The sequence below is a fragment of the Peromyscus californicus genome, unplaced genomic scaffold (genome assembly GCF_007827085.1).
Source record: "Peromyscus californicus insignis strain IS unplaced genomic scaffold, ASM782708v3 Scaffold_3__1_contigs__length_106647218, whole genome shotgun sequence".
NCBI lineage: Eukaryota > Metazoa > Chordata > Mammalia > Rodentia > Cricetidae > Peromyscus > Peromyscus californicus.
The window spans coordinates 56,319,857-56,338,471 of record NW_026294551.1 but is presented as its reverse complement, the minus strand read 5'-3'; the positions used below and the strand labels follow the sequence as shown (position 1 = coordinate 56,338,471).

The 18,615-nt window shown below is 42.3% G+C and overlaps 1 long non-coding RNA gene across 6 annotated transcripts in view; it reads left to right on the top strand.

Moving 5' to 3' along the window:
• The window catches only part of LOC128122414 (uncharacterized), a 35,783-nt gene extending 19,911 nt beyond the window's left edge, over positions 1-15,872 (top strand). For 3 of the 6 annotated variants that reach the window (XR_008222427.1, XR_008222429.1, XR_008222424.1), the window contains exons 5-7: positions 1,145-2,144; positions 3,875-11,726; positions 14,525-15,872. This is a non-coding gene — a long non-coding RNA (uncharacterized LOC128122414). Of the gene's footprint in view, positions 1-1,144; positions 2,145-2,630; positions 3,151-3,874; positions 11,727-14,524 lie in introns of those variants that run through there. The other 3 variants (XR_008222426.1, XR_008222425.1, XR_008222428.1) reach the window with 3 other exon arrangements.
• Positions 15,873-18,615: the final 2,743 nt, after the last annotated feature.

The window sequence follows — 18,615 nt, the reverse complement described above, 5'->3', positions numbered from 1 at the left end:
TTAAATTACTTTTGTAGTATCTAACTACATGTACATACATACAATGGTGATGATAGATAGATAGATAGATAGATAGATAGATAGATAGATAGATAGATAGAAATAGATAGAGATAGATAGATAGATAGATAGATAGATAGATAGATGATAGATAGATAGATGATAGACGGATAGATAGATAGATAGATAGATAGATAGATAGATAGATAGATAGATGGATAGATATTTGGAATACACAAGTTACAACCATGTACAACAGGAGGCATCCAATGCAGTTAAGCAGTGGAAGCTTTAGCTGGATCCTTCCCAAGTCTGGCTTGCTCCTCTGAGCTCTCCCACTCTTTGAGACTCCTGAGACCCACTGGGAAGAAGATTCAATGACCACACAACAGAAGCTGAGAGGTGGAGAGTTGGAGCATGACAGGGGCAGAGGGAGGACATACTAAGACACTGGAGATGACAGCACCAACCAGGACAGAGAGGAAGCCAAGCTGGTAGAGGAAGACTCTAGGACCTGAACCAGGCATGGAGGAGAAAGCCAAAGAGTTGTTGCAAGCACGGGCATAAGCCTCAAGCACTAGTAACTAGTCTGGGGACAGTACCATCCTGCAAGGCACGTACATCACCAGACACCTGTCACATACACCTGAGAAGCAGCCTAGGGCAGAGGCTCCCCTCCCTTACCCCAGGTCTCATAAGCCCCCATTTAACAAGAGACAAGGAAAGGGATTTGCAAGACCAGGAAGCCATCTCTCAGAAACTAACCTCAAATAGATGGACCGGGTTTTGAAATTACTTGGACAGAGGCATACGCCTGCCTTTTCCTCAGCTACTCCTAATTTGCTCTGGGGAAAAGGTGGGGTAGTTCTGGACAATGAAGACTCTGGCAAAACATCAGCTGCTACATGATGTTAGTCATGATACTGGGAATGTCTTATTTTTGACTTAAGAATAAGAATGTGTCTTATTTCCTCGGGGAGAGAAGGGAAAGGAAGGAGAGAGAGAGAGAGAGAGAGAGAGAGAGAGAGAGAGAGAGAGAGAGAGAGAGAGAGAGAGAGAGAGAGAGAGAATTAGTGAATATTATTATCACTTGGGCAAACACATGCCTCTAATGCTTGGACTTTTCCCCTTATCATAAAAGCAGGGATGACGAACCACCGGATTTCTGTCTGGTGCCACCTTGCAGATGCACAGGGAGTTATACCTCTTCATACTCATGCCTCCTGTCTCTAAGAGCACCACACTCCTTGGGCCTTCTCCTGGCAGGCATTTGACAACTGCCTTTCTGTACTGGGTGTTCCAACTCTGCACGGTAGCTCCACCAGAAGCCAGGCCTTCTAGTCAAATCTCCCTTTGGCATTCTGGGTACAGGAAAGAATAAGCATCCTGTGTCTCCTGACAAGACTCCTACAAAGCTGCTACTGGTGGAGAGAAAAGGAGCTTGAGATGGCTCACAGGAGCCACTGTCTGCCTGCCTGCCTGCCTTCCATGATCTGCCAAGTAGGCAGGCAGCTTCTGCAAGAGCTAACCTGATAATCACAGAAAGCAAGAGGGGAGAGCTGCCTCCTGCATAGCCTTCCCAGACCCCAGAGTCTGAGCTTCTCTCCTGAGGCAACAGGGTTTCTCTATGTTGCCCTGGTTGTCCTGGAACTCGCACTGTAGAACAGGCTAGCCTTGAACTCAGAGATCCACCTGCGTCTGCTTCCGGAGTGCTGGGATTACACCACCCTGCACTATGTGATGTATTTTGTTTTTATATAAAAAATATATATACGGCTATGTGGTAGTTGTTTGTTTGTTTTTTTTTTTTTTTTTGAGATAACAAAAATATAGGGATGGAAAACAGACTCATGGTTGCCAGGGTTTGGGGACTGAGGTGAAAGTAGAAAGGAAGCAGCTGTGGTTGTTAGAGGATGGTATAAGAGACCCCGGTGGTGACCAGATGACTGTCCTGTGTCTGCAGCAGGAGATACACAGACCCGCACCTGACAACACACAGAACTTGTTGCACACGGGAGTGCTTGCTCAAAGCTGATGAAATCTGATGGATGTGGACATATTTCATCAATGTCAATTTTCTGCTAGTAATGCCGTTGTTACCATTTGAGAGAAACGGAGGGAAGAGTGTTCAGAAGTACGTTTCCGTAAGTACAAGGGCCAGATTTCCTAAAAGAAAATGTTGAGCATTTAGCTGAGGAATTTCAACAATAGAAGCTCTGAATGGGAGATCACCCCCAAAGCAAGGTCAAGGGTAAATGGCACCCTGACAAAATAACTACAGCTCACTCACAGATGGTGTGTTAGTTTTCTAAACCATAGGGAGCACCTGCCTCCCATTCAGGAGAGACACGGACAATAGACCGCTCATTGGAAAGGATAAGATGACTTAAAGGTCTCATGTTAAGATACAATATTTCAGTTGGAAGTGGAAACTAAAACTGTACCATCATAAACTTTACCTCTGCAATCCTCCTCCAGCTCCCTCACCTCTCCCTCTTCCAGCCGCCCCCCTCCCCCCCCATTTTTTCCCTTTATCCAGTGCTAGGGATAGAACTCAGGGCCATTTGCACACTGTGCAAGTTTTCTGCCACTAAGATATATTCTCAAAGATCATAACTTTTTTCATTAAGCACTCAAACTGGCAATAATCAGAAAGGCTTTGGCATCACCACCCTAGTGGATATTCGGGGAAGAGGCAGTCTCCTAGACTGACGGATGAAATTCAAGTGGCGTAACTTCCTATGGAGAACAGCTAGACATCTCTCAGAATCACAAACGCGCAGTTCCTATCGACTCAGCAATTCCATTTCTGCGAGTGTAGTCTTCATGTAAAGTCATCCATATGCAAAGTGACACACAGATGAGATTATTTATGGAGGCACTTGATGGAGAAGGAAAATAATCAAACGACATGTGCGCAAATCCTTTGGAGAATCATTGGAGAAATAATACCATAAAAAAAACATAAGAAAGCTTTTTAGAAGTGGATATGAACTTATCTCCATGAACGGGGAGGAAAAAAGCCAAGGTTAGTACATCTGCCACCACTTGGATGATGATGGAGGCATACATATCCTCATCCCTGCCTGCACGTGCTTAAAATACAGGAAAAGTGGGCTGCTGAGATGACTCAGTGGGTAAGGTTGCTCGCCTCACAAGCCTAGAGACCTGAGTTTGTTCCCTGGCGCACGCGCGCACGCGCGCGCGCACACACACACACACACACACATACACACACACACACACACACACAGGGTAATACTATAATTACTTTTCAAAGGAATGTAGAAAAGATGGATACATTTGGTGTGATTTTTGGAGATAACTTTTGTGATGAAGATCTGGGGCTGTAGGGAGATTATTTTTCTCTATGTACACAGTATCCTGATATCTGGATGTTAAGCTCTGCACCTTAATGGTACACTGAAAAAACAAATAACTAGGCTGAAGGTATAATTTAGTGTCAGGGTGCACAAGGCTCTGGCTTTGATCCTCAACACTACAAAATTTAAATTAAATAAAAGTGAGTTTTTATTTTTTTTCTTTTTTTAAGAGAGACACTGAAATTTAAGAGAAAACCACAATGTCTCCTCAGGAATGAAAGCAACTTGAGCCTTTGCATGTGACAGGGTATGGGGACCAGTTGATGGTTAGAGACATTGAGTGGGGACAAGTGATGCAGTCACCTAGTGTCTGGTGATGACATGCTGATTATACACCTGCCCAAAGAACTATGTCAGTAAGAAAAACCCAAAGGACATGTTTAAGTGGCCCTGACTTACATTTCATTTTTCATGCTGAAGTTACTCCTACAATGACCTGATTTCACTTAATGCATTTATGAGACATCTCGTGTTATTTTACTTACCAACAGAGTGTCCAAGCAGCCTGGGGCAATTTCAAGAAAAATGCTTCCAAACCCTGAGGGCTGCATTGTCCTCCCCACAAGGCAAGCCCGGGTCCTGATGTAGTTCCTCTGGCTGCATCAGAAGATGCTCCAAAGCCACAGCCAAGCCCCTGCTCTGCATCTGAGACTTGACCATGATGTCTAAGTCGTGGCATCACTAAGGTGAGCAAGGGGGGCTGCTTACTGCCGCCTACTCCATCTATCCTCTCTTAGATGTCTTTATTGGATCTAAGACTCTGAAGCCACTTGCCCTCTGAGGGGACTCCTTCCTGAACTATCGTCGGAGGGCCTGCTATGTTTTCTGCTCTGACTGCAAACGGAATTCCTAAGGATACACTACATGGAAGGTTCCAGGTTCCGTTTTCAATGTCAGAAATAAAGCTATCTCGGTAGACTCCTCTCTGCATCCTTTTCACATGGGTGAGATGGTGCCATTGCATCATCCTCTTTTATTCTTTGAGCCGCTATGCGGTTGCTGTGGCGTAAGTGGGCAGCTGCGATACTAACAGATGTATTCAAAGAAGAGAGACTAAACTGTGATCTTGGAGGTCCATGGAAAGTAGCCTGTACATGGGCAGCAGGATCGAATACACAAATCATACTAGAGTTTCAGTTTATTTGCCTAATGTGTTTGAAAATGACTCAATTTATTGCAAACCAAGACTTGGGAATCTCAGCTTCCAGGATGGCAAACTAGTGTTAGTCTCCACATATTTCATCATTTTGCCTAATTAATTCCTCCCCATGGCACACAAACATCTCCATCTACAACCAAACCAGTCTCTCTCTCTCTCTCTCTCTCTCTCTCTCTCTCTCTCTCTCTCTCTCTCTCTCTCTCTCTCTCTCTCATTCCCTTCCCATTGGCATCATATAAATGGTATTCAGAAGGCGCAGATGATTCTCCCAAGTGTCTCTAGGCACTTGCTGAGGTTTCCTATCAGTCATTATCAGGTGTCCAGTCCCATGCTTCCCAAAGTCTTACTCAAAAGAAAATCAAGAAAGGAGAAGTCCAGTCATGGGAAACAAATACAGTGCTGATGAGATGGGTTTTCCCAGTTCAGATTAAACTAGGTGCATCAGCTTGTGCTGCAAAGGACAGGGGAGGAAGAAACTAATGAAGACTGGATTTAGCAACAGAAGAAAATTACTGACTCATTTGCCTGAAAAATCCACAGGTGGTTTTGGCTGTAGGTTTGTGTAATCTCTCTCTCTCTCTCTCTCTCTCTCTCTCTCTCTCTCTCTCTCTCTCTCTCTCTCTCTCTCTCTCTCTCTTCAAGCAGTTCACCAAACACAGTTGTTTTCCCTAAGTCCAACTCTTCATTCCAAAATGCCGTGCAGAAGTTTCAAGGGCTAGATGGTTCCAGCAAGAAATAGACACTAGCCATATTTGTTCCCAACAAAAGCGCAATGTGTTGCTTTAACTGGATTGGCTAATGTTGAATGACCCTGTCACTATAGCCAGAAAGGAAACGCACAACTTGTTAAAGTGGGTAGAGTCATCATTTCCAGCACATCCTGAAAAAAATGGGGAATGTTAGGGAAAGAAAATTAGTTGGGGGAAGAGTGGCAAGAAAGCAACCAACATGTTATATTGGGTAGTTTTATGTCTGCTTGACACAAGCTAGGGTCATCAGAGAGGGAGAGTCTCAATTGAGAAAATGCCTCTATAAGATCAGTCTGTAGGCAAGCATGTAAGACATTTTCTTAATTAGTGATTGATCGGGGAGGGCCTGACCTATCTTAGGTGAGGCACCTTGGACAGGTGGTCCTGGGTGCTATAAGAAAGCAGGCTGAGAAAGCAGCACCCCTCCATGGCCTCTGCATCAGCTCCTGCCTCCAGGTTCCTGCCCTGCTTGAGTTCCTGTCCTGACTTCCTTTGATGATGAACTGTGATGGGAAAGCATACAATGAATAAGCCCTTTCCTTCCCAAGTTGCTTGGTCCTGGTTTTTCATCACAGGAATAGTAACCCTAACTAAGACACATATTTACTGCAGTTGAAGAAGGCAAAGCTGAACTGAAGGGGGGGATCTAATTATTGAAGACATTCAACCTATATTTCTTTAAAAACATCTTATGCTGTAGTTATATTTCTTTCACACATATGCATTAACTCAAATTAGGCCTACGAAGTGCTGACAGGTACTCCCTTGAACGAAGAGATTTGATTGATCGGCAATTAGCCTCTCAATTATATGTGCTTTATTATTTTTTTCAAGTAGGTACCTTAAAGGCGGCTGCTCTTTGAAGGTAAGCATACCCAACCACCCACTCAGGAAATGCAGCTCATTTTTGTGGTTTGAAATCAGGAGATCACTGAGGTAAGAGGGAGCAATGCCTACTAATTACAGACATGAAGGGCCACTCAAAGTGACCACCTTACATGTCTTTCTTCACAGAACTCAAAGAATGAAGGAAGATGTAAGACCTGACTGAGAGAATCTGGTGATGAGCAGTGGATGAGGGCAAAGGGCCCACATTTCTACCAGACAAGCACTTGTAAGTTTTTTAACAAGGCTGCCATCTTTAACAATGTAAACATAATCTCAATGTATTTATAATTGTTGCTGTGGCAAATCTTCCCTCATCTAGAAATTGCAAAGAGAGAGATTGATTCTTCATGCTATAGTGAAACTCCAATAATATTATAAACAGAGATTGCAGGGAAGGATGCACCTGATTGTCTTGCTTGCCCAGGGCAGACATAACTAATCAATCAATGTTTACTCTTCTTCTAAGCTTCTTAGAAATGACTTTACAGTCTTTCTTAACAAAATGCCCCTGGGAGCACTAGCCATTGATCAGACTTGGAAGTTAAGATAAAACCATCTTGACATAGCACATCTCAGCTGATTCTTTCTCATTTTCCTTTCCTTGGATGGTTCTCCTAAGGACACAATACATTTGATGGCTAAACTCAGTGTCCTCTGTGAACCTTCTTTCTTTTGAGGTAATTGTCTCTCTTCCTGGCTCTTATGGGATCATTTTCCTCAAGGACTAAATGTTGTTTCTTTTACACTTTAATTGGATGTATTTATTGTGGGTTCATGTGTGTGTTTGTGTGTGTGTGTGTGTGTGTGTGTGTGTGTGTGTGTGTGTGCGCTCAAGAGTGCACAGGTGCACATGCATGCATGTGTCAAGTGCCATGGTAAGTGGGTGAAGGCCTGAGGGTAATTTGCAGTCGTCAGTTCTCTCCTTCTAGCATGTACGTCCCTGGGGTTGGACTCAGTCATCAGGCTTGGCAACAGGTACCTTTACCCATCAGTCCCCCAAGGACTATTTTTAAGCATACCCATTTATTCTCTAGCCTCTCCTTGTGTGGCTGTCGGGGACAAGCAGCGATGAGTTAATCTGAACTTCTTCTCAGTATCCATCATCCATCCCCTTTTGGCAGAAAGGTCCTTGCCCCTGCCCTCCATAACAGAATAAGTGTACATTTCCTTCTGAAGACCTTCCTCATAGTAAGTAAGTACATCTAGCTTTCCATGCTGTTCAGGGCTTTCTATATTTAATGTGTGCCTATCATTTCTCAGCATGGAGTCAGTGTTCCACCTGCATCAACATTTGCTAGTGTGGTGTGGAGGGGGGAGAGTGTCCTTATTAAAAATGCCATTTCCAGCCCTTTCTCTGGAACCATGAATCAGAATTTCTCATCTGATTTTTTAATTGATTTCCTGAGGTGATTTCACGAATCTATTCAAGTTTGAAAATACCTGCTCTAAGAGAAAGGTTGGAGGAAAATCATAGTGAGTCTATCTAAACAGGAGCCTTAAAAGGTTTTAACAATGGTATTCTCCCAAGCTCTATTGATTTTTAGGGGGTGGGTCTGTGTCTGATCCTTCCTAAGCCATCACTGACTCATATCTTGCGGTTCTTTTCTTCAGAAAGTCAGGAGAGAACATGGCCAGATTAAGAGGTAGGTCAAAGGAATATTTGTGCTAGGCGCCAGCCCAACATGGTCACTCAGACATCACTGAAAATAATACAAGGTCTGAGAACATTGTACTTACTGGAAACTCAGAAAGGAATGTGTCAGTAGGAAGGAATAACTTGATAATCTGCTGGAGGAGGAAACATCTAATAAGCTCGTCTGAATATTAACAAAAACAACAGGAAAGATCTAGGGCCATCTAAAAAGACTACATGTGCGAATCATGAGGCTTTGATTTTTCTGCATGGAATGTTTCAAGTTTGGGTCAGTTCAATGATCCAATGTATTGTAAGGACTGGGTTCCCAATGTCTGTGGCCTTCCTTGATTGCTTAACTACCCGTATGGTCAAGTGTTCTTCTCAATTAATGGATCAACAAATACACAAAATACATCAGTTTTAAGAGAGACCAACATTTTGTCCCTCTCAGGAACTTCAGTACTTCTGGTCCTGTCAAAACCGGCTGATCCCTTGCTGTTACATCATCCATCTTGATAGGGTTTTTTTTGTTGTTGTTGTTGTTTTGTTTTTTTCTACTTAGTCTCGATGCCATTCCCTCAAATGTTAGCTTAGACTTTAGAGACCGGAGGATTAGTGCATTAAAAATAGAAAGAGAACCAATTAAGCCCCTACTCTCTAAATAAGGGTTATTTGCATCTGTGAGGGAACTCTGACAAGCGTGACAAGCAACCGAATTAATGAAAGTCTCATGGCTTCTAGAAAAGTGGAATCAGGCCATTTGCTGACACCTCTCTCTCCTAGCAGGGACCTTTGAACTCAGTCTAGAGCCTGGCAGGGGCCATTGCCCAATTCCTATTACATTCCAAAGGTGTATCTCTTACCTTCAACACAATCAAGCAAAAAGATAGCTAGTATTCTGGCACTTTCTTGTTTCACTCAAAGGGCCTGCAATATATAACATAAACTCCTCGGGTTCACAGAACATCAAGGACTTAGCTGTAGAACTTTCATCCTGAGGGTACAATCATATGTCCTCTCACTATCTGTACTGTCTGTTCCACTACTCATGTCTGTATGTGAGAAACAGGACCAGATTCAACTCTATTAGACAAAGCAGCACTTTCTCCTGGAGATTTTCATTGCAGTATACTTTTTGGATGAATTTCCCCTAGATAATTATTTGTATAAAATATTAGTAGACAAGGGACACTCTTCGCTTGTTCAGTGCTCCTAACACTATCCAAAATGAAGATGGAAGTAAATAAAATACATAATGAGCCTTCTTACCATTGTGTTCTGTTTTAGAATTCATTAGGCTTCTGATTCAAGATGGCAGTCTGAGCTGAGCATACACTACTACGATTTCTTCCCAGGATTGGCTGGAAATCACACACACACACACACACACACACACACACACACACACACACACACACACCCCACAGAGCACACATGGGGACATAGAAGTGGATTACTAACACTTAAATTTTGAGGGCTTCATGGAGGGTGTCTGATTTTATCCAATAGATAGAAATAAAGTGAACATATAACAGTCAGAGCACAAGAGCCAAGCTCAGGAGCTTTCAAAGACAAAAGGAAGGACAAGTTAATGCTTTTAAATGGAAGAACAGACTTAGCATTCATACTCAAGTCTTCTATAGAAAGACTATGTTTTAACCCTCCCAAGGGGTTCTTACCTCCAAAAGAGAGTTGATGGCAGCTACTATTGTATTCTGGAAAAAGTAGCTTGAAAAGATTTCATGATGAAAGTTGTCACTTTGTTGCAATGAAAAATATGTAACAATAAATTATTGCTTTGAAAAATATCACTTTAAAAGATAATGCCTAGGACAATGGCTTATTAACAATCTTACCTTTTTGTCGGTTGACTGGGCTCAGCTTAGTGGTTTTCTCCATCAGGTCCAGGCAGAGATGAAATGAGGCTGGTGGAGTCAGTTTCCTCGTTCGTGTGCCTGGGAGCAAGCCATTCAAGTATCTAGAAAATCTGTAGTCTGGTCATCTTTCATCTCTGTACAACTAACTCCCTGTGGCTGCTTGGGCTTCCTCACACTATGGTGGTCTTTGGATAGTTGGGTTCTTTACATGCCAGATGGATTCTCCATAGTAAGTGTTCTAAGACACAGGGAGGGAGAGTTGACTGAGACCCAGAACTGATAGCATCACTTTGGTTGTATTCTGAATCAAAATGATTACAGAGCCTCCCAGACTCAAAGAAAGAGGCATCAAATGCCAGCCCTCAGTGACAAAAGCAGACAAATGGTTATCATAGCCTTATCTATACTTGGAGATTTCTAGAAAGGGAGTTAAGGAAATAGCAAGACAAATAGCAAAGGAGTGCCCCTCCCAAAAGCACTTGGCACGGGCAATTATGGGGATCTTCAACCTTTCCCTGTTCCTGGTCCCCCACACAGTCCAAGGCAGGCTGTCATATTTGCGGGTTGTAGTCTTATATTTAGTCTTTCTCTTTAAGGAAGAGGCCTTTTGTGAAAGAAACATGGACAACTGTTGAGAAAAATGTACATCACCTACCTATACGTGTCATTTAAGTTACAGCACTTGCTGAAAAAGATTGCAAGGCATGAGAAAAAAAAATAAAGTACCAGGAAAAAGAAATGGAAGGATCAGTGGAAACTCAATCATCTCAGAAGAGAAGAAAAAGATATAATCTGTAGGAAGAAGGTTAGAATTATTTTAAAATATTCAGATCTCTGCTGATTGGCTTGAAAATATTTGTAACTACAGATTAAGACTAATGCCTTTTGAAAAGACATTAACCCAAAAATATTTTAAACCTGGTAGAACATTTAACAAGAAGGAATTTTGAAATTAAATCACTATGGAATTTAGATTTCACCAGATGGAGGCGAAAACTGGACAAGGATGATGACCAAGTTGTTGAATAGAAAGTAAGGTCAAGAATCTTAGAACTTGGAGCAAAAAGGAAAGCAAAATGTACACATGGAAACTGCGGAGGCACATGTAGCAAACCTCAGAGACTAAGACCAATCTAAAAGACTTTCTAGGAAGAAAAGGAGGAATCAAAAAATTTAAAATGATTAGAGAAATTAAACACAACAATAAATCCCTGGAGCTGACAGACAATGGACTCTTAAAGACAATGTCTACTGAGAATAAAGTAGAACATATAAGAAAATGCCACACCTAGAGACCCACCGAGCAAAGACTTCCTAACTTACATGATAAAACAAATTTCCTCAAAGCTTCTAGAGATACAAAGAGGAAAAAACTCAGGGAAAGATAAATAGACCAACAGCCATTTCTGATCAGGAGCACTAGGTTCTAGGCAGAAAATCAATAGTATAACTCAAATTTCCAAGGAGACATTGTTTTGGATTCTATACCCAGCCAAGCTATCAACAACATTTAAGGACAAGAACAACAAAGACCTTCATGGATAAATAAGGACCCAATCGGTATGTGTTTTTATTTCTTATCTGTGAAGAACCTATTTCCTCATAGAGAAGAAGTCCTCCCATAAAACAATGGGCAAATACAGGAGAAAGGCTGGCATGGAAAACACATAGTTAGGAAAGCTGAGGACTAGAAGGAGAGGTAACATACAAGGCTTTTAAAAATAGTGTGCTTGGGAAGAAAAGATTGACAAGTGAGAGCTTCCAAACTTTTAGAAGTTTATAGTAATAAAAATAAGGCCCAAGGAGTAGCAAACCAAAAAAAAATTACTTGTATCATGTATGACAAGGAATTATAATGTATGAAGTGTTTTTATAAGACAATTTTCAAACTAGAAATGGAAAGATGGGTATCACAAATGAGAAAGCTGCAAAAGGAAAAAGTAAATGGGGCCAGATAACCAATGTCATTCCCTCTGTTTCCTCCTAGAAGTTCAGTCTGAAATCTTAATTCCACCCTGGTGTGTGAAGTACCAGGTGAGTGTGGTGGGAGGGAACTGGGAATTCTGGGAAGCCCTGCCTTTTCATAGGAGACACTGGGATCATAAGGGTTGACATTAAGTAGTCAGGAGATACTTTTTCAACAGGTGCTTTGTACAGGCAGCTGGAGAAAGAAAAGTTAGGCGATGGAGAATTGTTAATAAACGTGACTATGCCTCTTGTATGTGTTTACTAATGGTCACATGTGTTCCTTACACCCTGGTGCCATCATGACTTCCTGAAAGAAGCACTCAGAACTCTTGCCACTTGATGTTTTTCATCCATGTCTTCAGCCATACGCTGTTGAATCTTCCTCCCATTCCTATAGTCAGAACCCAGACAAATGATTGAACTTTCTCTTCACTCTTAGTTCAGAAATTAAGGTAGCAACAAGGTTTAAAACAGATGTCCCATTTTAAAATCTCTGTCTCTCCTAATTAGCTCTGGAGGTGCATGGCTTTGTACTGGGGGTGGTCTGCTTTTATTCTCACTCCTCCCTTATAGGGTTGGATGGGGTCATGACCTTATTATACTTTGTTCTCATTTGTTCCCCTCCTCCACTGCTCTTCCTTGTACTCCCTGACCCCCTCAAGCAATAAGGGTGTCTTCAAACCACCTTGCTGAATCAGAACTGGGGTAATGACCAATCAGACCACACCTTGAGCAAGATGCTTGATCATGCCTACTTCTACCCCTGGCTAATTCATTAAGCCTAAGGTCCCATTGAAGATGGACTTGGAGTTCCCTGAATCCTTCTATAAGTATTTCCCAAGGTGGCCACATTGATTAAATCTCCTTTCCTGGCTTTTTACCATTAAGCACCTCCTGAATGAGTTACCTGGAATGAGTAGCGCTGTGGATATGTTCTGTATGCTCTGAATGTGTTGCTCTGATTGGTTAATAAATAAAGTGCTGCCGGGTGGTGGTGGCGCACGCCTTTAATTCCAGCACTCGGGAGGCAGAGGCAGGCGGATCTTTGTGAGTTCGAGGCCAGCCTGGTCTACAGAGCGAGATCCAGGAAAGGCGCAAAGCTACACAGAGAAACCCTGTCTCGAAAAACCAAAATAAATAAATAAATAAATAAATAAAAATAAAATAAAATAAATAAAGTGCTGATTGACCAGTAGCCAGGCAGGAAGTATAGGCAAAACAAAGAGAGAGGAGAATTCTGGGAACAGAAAGGCTGAGTGAGGAGATGCTGCCAGCTGCCACCATGAGAAGCAGATATTAAGATACCAGTAAGCGACGACCCACGTGGCAACTTATAGATTTAATAGAAACAGGATAACTTAAGATAAATTAAGAAATAGGATAACTGGATAGCAAAAAGCCTGCCATGGCCATACAGTTTATAAGTAATATAAGCTTCTGAGTGATTATTTTATAAGTGGGCTGTGGGACTGCAGGGGGCTTGGTGGGACCCAGCGAGAAACTCTCCAGGTACAGAGTGGCCTAGCCTAGTCGGTTTAGGGTTTCTCCCTAAAGTGCTTGTAACAACTTCACTGTAGCTCCGCATTACTAATGTCCTCCTTGTCTGTCTTGGGCCCTACAGTCTCTGTGTCTCCAAATGGCTCCTGGCTATTAGTGTTTTCACCTGGCTGAGCTATGGGCACATCTCTACTCTGTTACTTTTCTAACTCCCATAATCCTCCACATGATACTTGAAGTATAACTAGATTCCTCTTGCTCTTGGGTGCTCCTAGGATGAGACTCTCCTAGTCTCTGTCTGGCATCTTTCTCCACGTGCTAAGGACTATGCTTTAAGAAGTCTCAGAGGAGGGACTGTCAAACACATAGCGCACTCCAACAACGTGGTCAGCTCCTCCTGAGAATTATCCCATAGTGCCCTGCTCTAAGGATACCACTAGAGTAGCTTTTGGTCTCCCTAGTAACAGTTCCTACTTCCAGCAGGAACTCAAAATCTCTCCTTCAAATGCTCTTGGACAGCATTCCTGCCCCTCACTTGGGTTTTGTTAATGTTTGGTTTGGTGTTTTGAAGACCAGGCTTCCGTACCCTCATAGCCATGCCTCACACACACTGCATGAAAAGTCCTCAACTTTGGGTGGCCCCACTTTTGTCACAGGACAAACATAATAGGCATTCAGTAGGAAACCGACTGCAGATTTTGAACTTGCTCTGCTCCAAGGCTAGCAATGTGTAAGAATAAACCCCTTACAGTGTTGGGCAGCAGTGGCCACCACAGCTCCCAAGCAGTCGTGTGATCATGCTGTCAGGCTGAGATGTTTGGAAGGTGAGATCTATGCACTGCATTTTCTACTTAAGATATCCTCAGTTTAGGACGGGATTATCTGGACACACCCCATGGCACACTGAGCAACACCTGTGCTTTAAGCTTCTTATGATTTTCCTACCCACCCCTTCTTGGTAACACTCTAAACCCATTCCCTCCACTAAAGCAGACATCTTCCCAGTTTCCACCTGTGCCCCTAATACCCATAGACTGGGTCATACTTGTATTTGGCCCTTGGCGTTGTGGGAGATTTCTAAGGTGGTCAGCAGCTCTGTGGAAAAAGAAAAGCCCAAGCCTGCATCTGAAACGTGAGGCTACTTCTCCTAGATGGCCATTCATATGTCAAAATTCTGATTTGTTTTTTCATCTCTTTACATTTGAAAAGACCAGAACATTAATTAACATACGACTCAACGTGAAAACACAAATAGAAATCGTAACAAAAGTCTAACCTTTAAAGGGTTTGCATTTAAAATCTCAGAGAGAAAAAGCAAGTGATTATTTTATTGATGCATCTTCTCTACCAACTCTCAAAACCTGCAGGTGTTAAATTAGCTGCAAGAATTTCTCCAGCTTTCCAAGTCTGCAGGAGAAACATGCTAATGAGGACTGAAGGAAATTAATGGAAGAGAGTCCAGGAGGCTGGGAGGAAAGTTCAGCACCGCTTCCTACATCGGGGATTTTTAGAGAGGCGCCTTCAATTTACCACAAGCCAAGAGCTCATGAGTAAAATACAGAAGTGTTTGAATCTACACCCTTAAGCATTTCCTTCTGACACACAGGATTGAAGTCTGCTGTAGGTAATATCGGCATCTGAGGATCTCATACAGGAAGCGGGAAACATAGAGGAGGATCCCGACAGCACCCCTACACCTGCACCCCTTAAGACTGTAGAACAAGAAGACAGGCACAAGCTATTATAAGAATTTTGGCTTAAGTGTGAAAGATGAGTCTAACGACAAGTTTTCAACAAACGAAAGAACCACAGTTTAGCCTGATCAAATGTCTATTTCACACATGAAAAACTAAGACACAGAAAGACTAAAGATGGTCTGAACACAAGCATTATGGTTTGTGACAATGTTGAGACTTGAATTTGTGTCTAGGTACCAAATGTACTAAGCCATCTTGATGGTAACAAAGACACGCATAAGGGTGTTATGTGAACGCTCATGCTATTCCTGTGGAATCAGTGACCAGAGGGTAGTGATTGTTATGGGGGTGACCCAAGGGCCATGATTCATGCCTTTATTCGTATTCCAGTAAATTGGGCTGATAGTCATCTACTGAATGCCTGCTATACTAGAGTCCTAGAGAATTCATCATTGACCAAGGGAGATGAATGACTGATACACAAACAAATGTTATCCAGAGTGATAAATATTAATCAAAATACTAAGCGAACAGTGGCAGGGGAACAGTTCATTCTGCCCAGGCACAGGAGAGTGAGGAGACATCCAGCAGACAGTGAGGAAGGATGACAATTTTGTTTGTTTAATGAGATGTATTCTTATTTGAATTGCCTCTTTGAATGATACAGTGTTTATGAAGAAAAAAATGGCAGAAGTGTGAAATTATGAACAAAAGCAGGCCCCAGAAGGAGCTCGGTAAGTCTGGGGAATGGTAGGTAAAAGTTTGGAGGAACTGGCTGTATTAGTATCAGCTGGGTTGATAAACATCTAGGACATGGAGGATTCTGTTCTACACATTACAGCAAGATAATGGAGGCCATTTAGGATGGGTGGGACTGGATCAGATTTGGGGTTTGGAAAATTATTCCATGGGTGGTTTCCAGGATGGATGTAAAAGGAAGACTATATTCTAAAAGTCTATAAGTCAATAAAAAACCATTGTAATATTGTACAGGAAAATAAACACCTGCTAGAGTTGTGCCAGTGTGGACGCGGAGGAGAATGAGCTGGGAATGAGCTGAAAGCGGACCTGATTGCATACAACAGCTGAGCTCCTCCAGCTCCTGAGTACAGCTGATGTATTGTTCAGGGTGGTAATGGGGCTGATACTCCAACCTGCCAATCATGGACCACTGGTCTCTTCTTGACTGCCTAATTGATTTAATTTCTATTTCTGCTATGCCCACAGTCTGCTATTACTATATCATTGGATGTCTATCTTCCAAAGCTAATTAAAAATTAAATTGTGTCCTTCCTCCTCAAAATTTACATGCTGGAGTCCTAGCCCCATAACCCAGAAGGTATGTTTGCTCCAATATAGGATTATGATTGAAGTAGTCAAGCTAGATGAGTTCCTATATAAAAAGGAGAACTTGGGATCTAGATGTCCATACAGGAAGAGTGCCCAGTGAGGAAGGCAGAGATCAAGGAGATGCCTCCTCCAACCTAGACAAACTAGTAACATGGTGGCACAAAACCATCTGTAACTCTAGTTCCAGGGATCCAATATACTATTCTAATTTCCATGAGTGACAGCCAGCAAGTCTCCAGGAGTACCAGATAACACATTTCTGTCCAGAAAAGCAGCTGCACTGCTTTTTAGAGAAGCCCCAGCAAAGTAAACACTGGGCTCCACTCAAGCAATTCCCATAAGAGCCTTTGTTGACTGCTTAACCTACAGCAGTGCCTCCCTGTCACAACACCTTGTTTTCTTGTCTTCACAGTGTTTAATGTTACCTTATGTTATGCTATTAGTGTAATGTAATATAATATAATATAATAAACATTTGATATACCCTGCCACCACTCACACCAGACATACCTTGCCCTGCCACCCTTAGTACATACAATCTATGACACTGAGAGAGTTCTTGGTATTTACTGTATCTTTAAATCTTTAGAGGAATATGGCAATAGTAGATCATTAATAAAATAGAAATACTTTATTAAATTAATGGAGAAAATAAATGATTATAGTTAACACTAATGTCATTACAACGTAAGAGTCAGTATTTTTCTTAATCTTTAGAGTGTTTGGGAGGGCTTGTCCTTTAGGGTAGAATCGTCTGGGGTCCCCTCACTCAAATATTTGGAATGACTTGAAGATGGGATGCATCCACTAGAATGCTAGAGGGAATCTCTCTGGCTCCCTTCCTACATACTGCCTACGTGCCTTGTTCAACTTGGAGGACAGGCTGCCCAAGGCCAGAAGTCCCTCTAAAGGTGTACTGGAGCTGTTTGGATCTAAGATATCTGCCAGAGTGATCTCCAGAAAACCTTTAACTTCATTATAGTTTTATCTTCATTCTAAATAACATACCTTCCATCACTATGACTGTTGATGGCTGCTATGGCTAGAAAGAACTGAGAAAAGAGTGTTTGTGGGGAGGGAGCAGAATTCCCTGCCCATTTTCAGTGAAACGGCAAACATTCCTCCCATTTATTAACTCATTCCTTCCTCCCATTTATTTTGTTCTATAGCTATGATCTTCCTACCCCCTCATGGTTGAGAAGCTTGTGAGATCTCCTGTTTCTCTTATTCTTGGTCAAGACTAAAAACCTCAAACAGTGCTCAGTTGGACTTGTCATTGGTGGACTCATGGAGGCTCAGAACTCCAAGCAAGAGGGCTAGAGAGAAGAGGAAAAGTCATTGCTCTTATGGGCGTCGGAAACGTCAAAATGTCACTTGCATAATGCTCTGTTATTGGAAACATCTATATCTGTATCCAGACTGAAGGAGTGGGGTCATAGAGCCTATTTCCTAATAGGATGGCCACAAAGATCACCAATAGAAGAGGATTTGGGGTGGGAAATTATTCATCTAGCCTTAGAAAATAGTTACTCGTGATTCATATTAAAATGCTGATTCTTAATTCTGATTTCTGGGCCTCAGTCCAAGATGAGAAGACTTTCTGGGCCCCTGGGAATCAATACTTTCATACTTTCAGCAAAGATACCTGGTGTTTTTAATGCAGAGGCACATGACCCCCTGTGTGAGAAGTACTCCAAACCTGCTTAATGCTTCCTGGCTGCCAGTGATCCATTTTGAACACACAGTGGGTTTGTTATGCATTCTCCCCAAGAAAGGAAAGTTGGGCATAGTGTGGGTGGGTGGAGAAATAGCTCAGCAGTTAAAGAGTACTGGCTGCTCTTGCAGAAGACCCAGGTTCAGTTCCCAGCACCCACATGGTGGCCCAGAACTATTCGTAACTCTAGTTCTGGGAATCCAATGTACTCTTCTGACTCCCATGCGCACCCAGCACACACATGATGCACATAAATGCATGCAAGCAAAACCTGACTCCATGAAAACAATTTGTATGGTAGCAAAAATTACTGTATTTATATGTTTAAAAAAATGCAATGGAGCAATTTTACAGAATGAAAACAAAACAAAAACCTAGACACCAAAATCTAGGTCCTCTACAAATACAACTGTTCTCAATATCTACCTAAGGAAATTGCTACCCTTCTCCTGTGAGGGCAATACAGACCCCCATCTTAGGGTAGGGCCACCATCTTTGACCACCTGCTGTACTCAGTTCCAGGAAGGACCTCAGGAATGTGCCATGACAACTTGAACACATACAGAGCAGTATGTTCCTGCAGACATTCTGCCTGCCGTTTATGTCCCTTGAAGATATCTAGATAATCCCACTGAGCAATCCAGATAATCCTGTTCAGTGGGTTGTGATTCCCCACCAAAAGTCTAACCCAATGGTT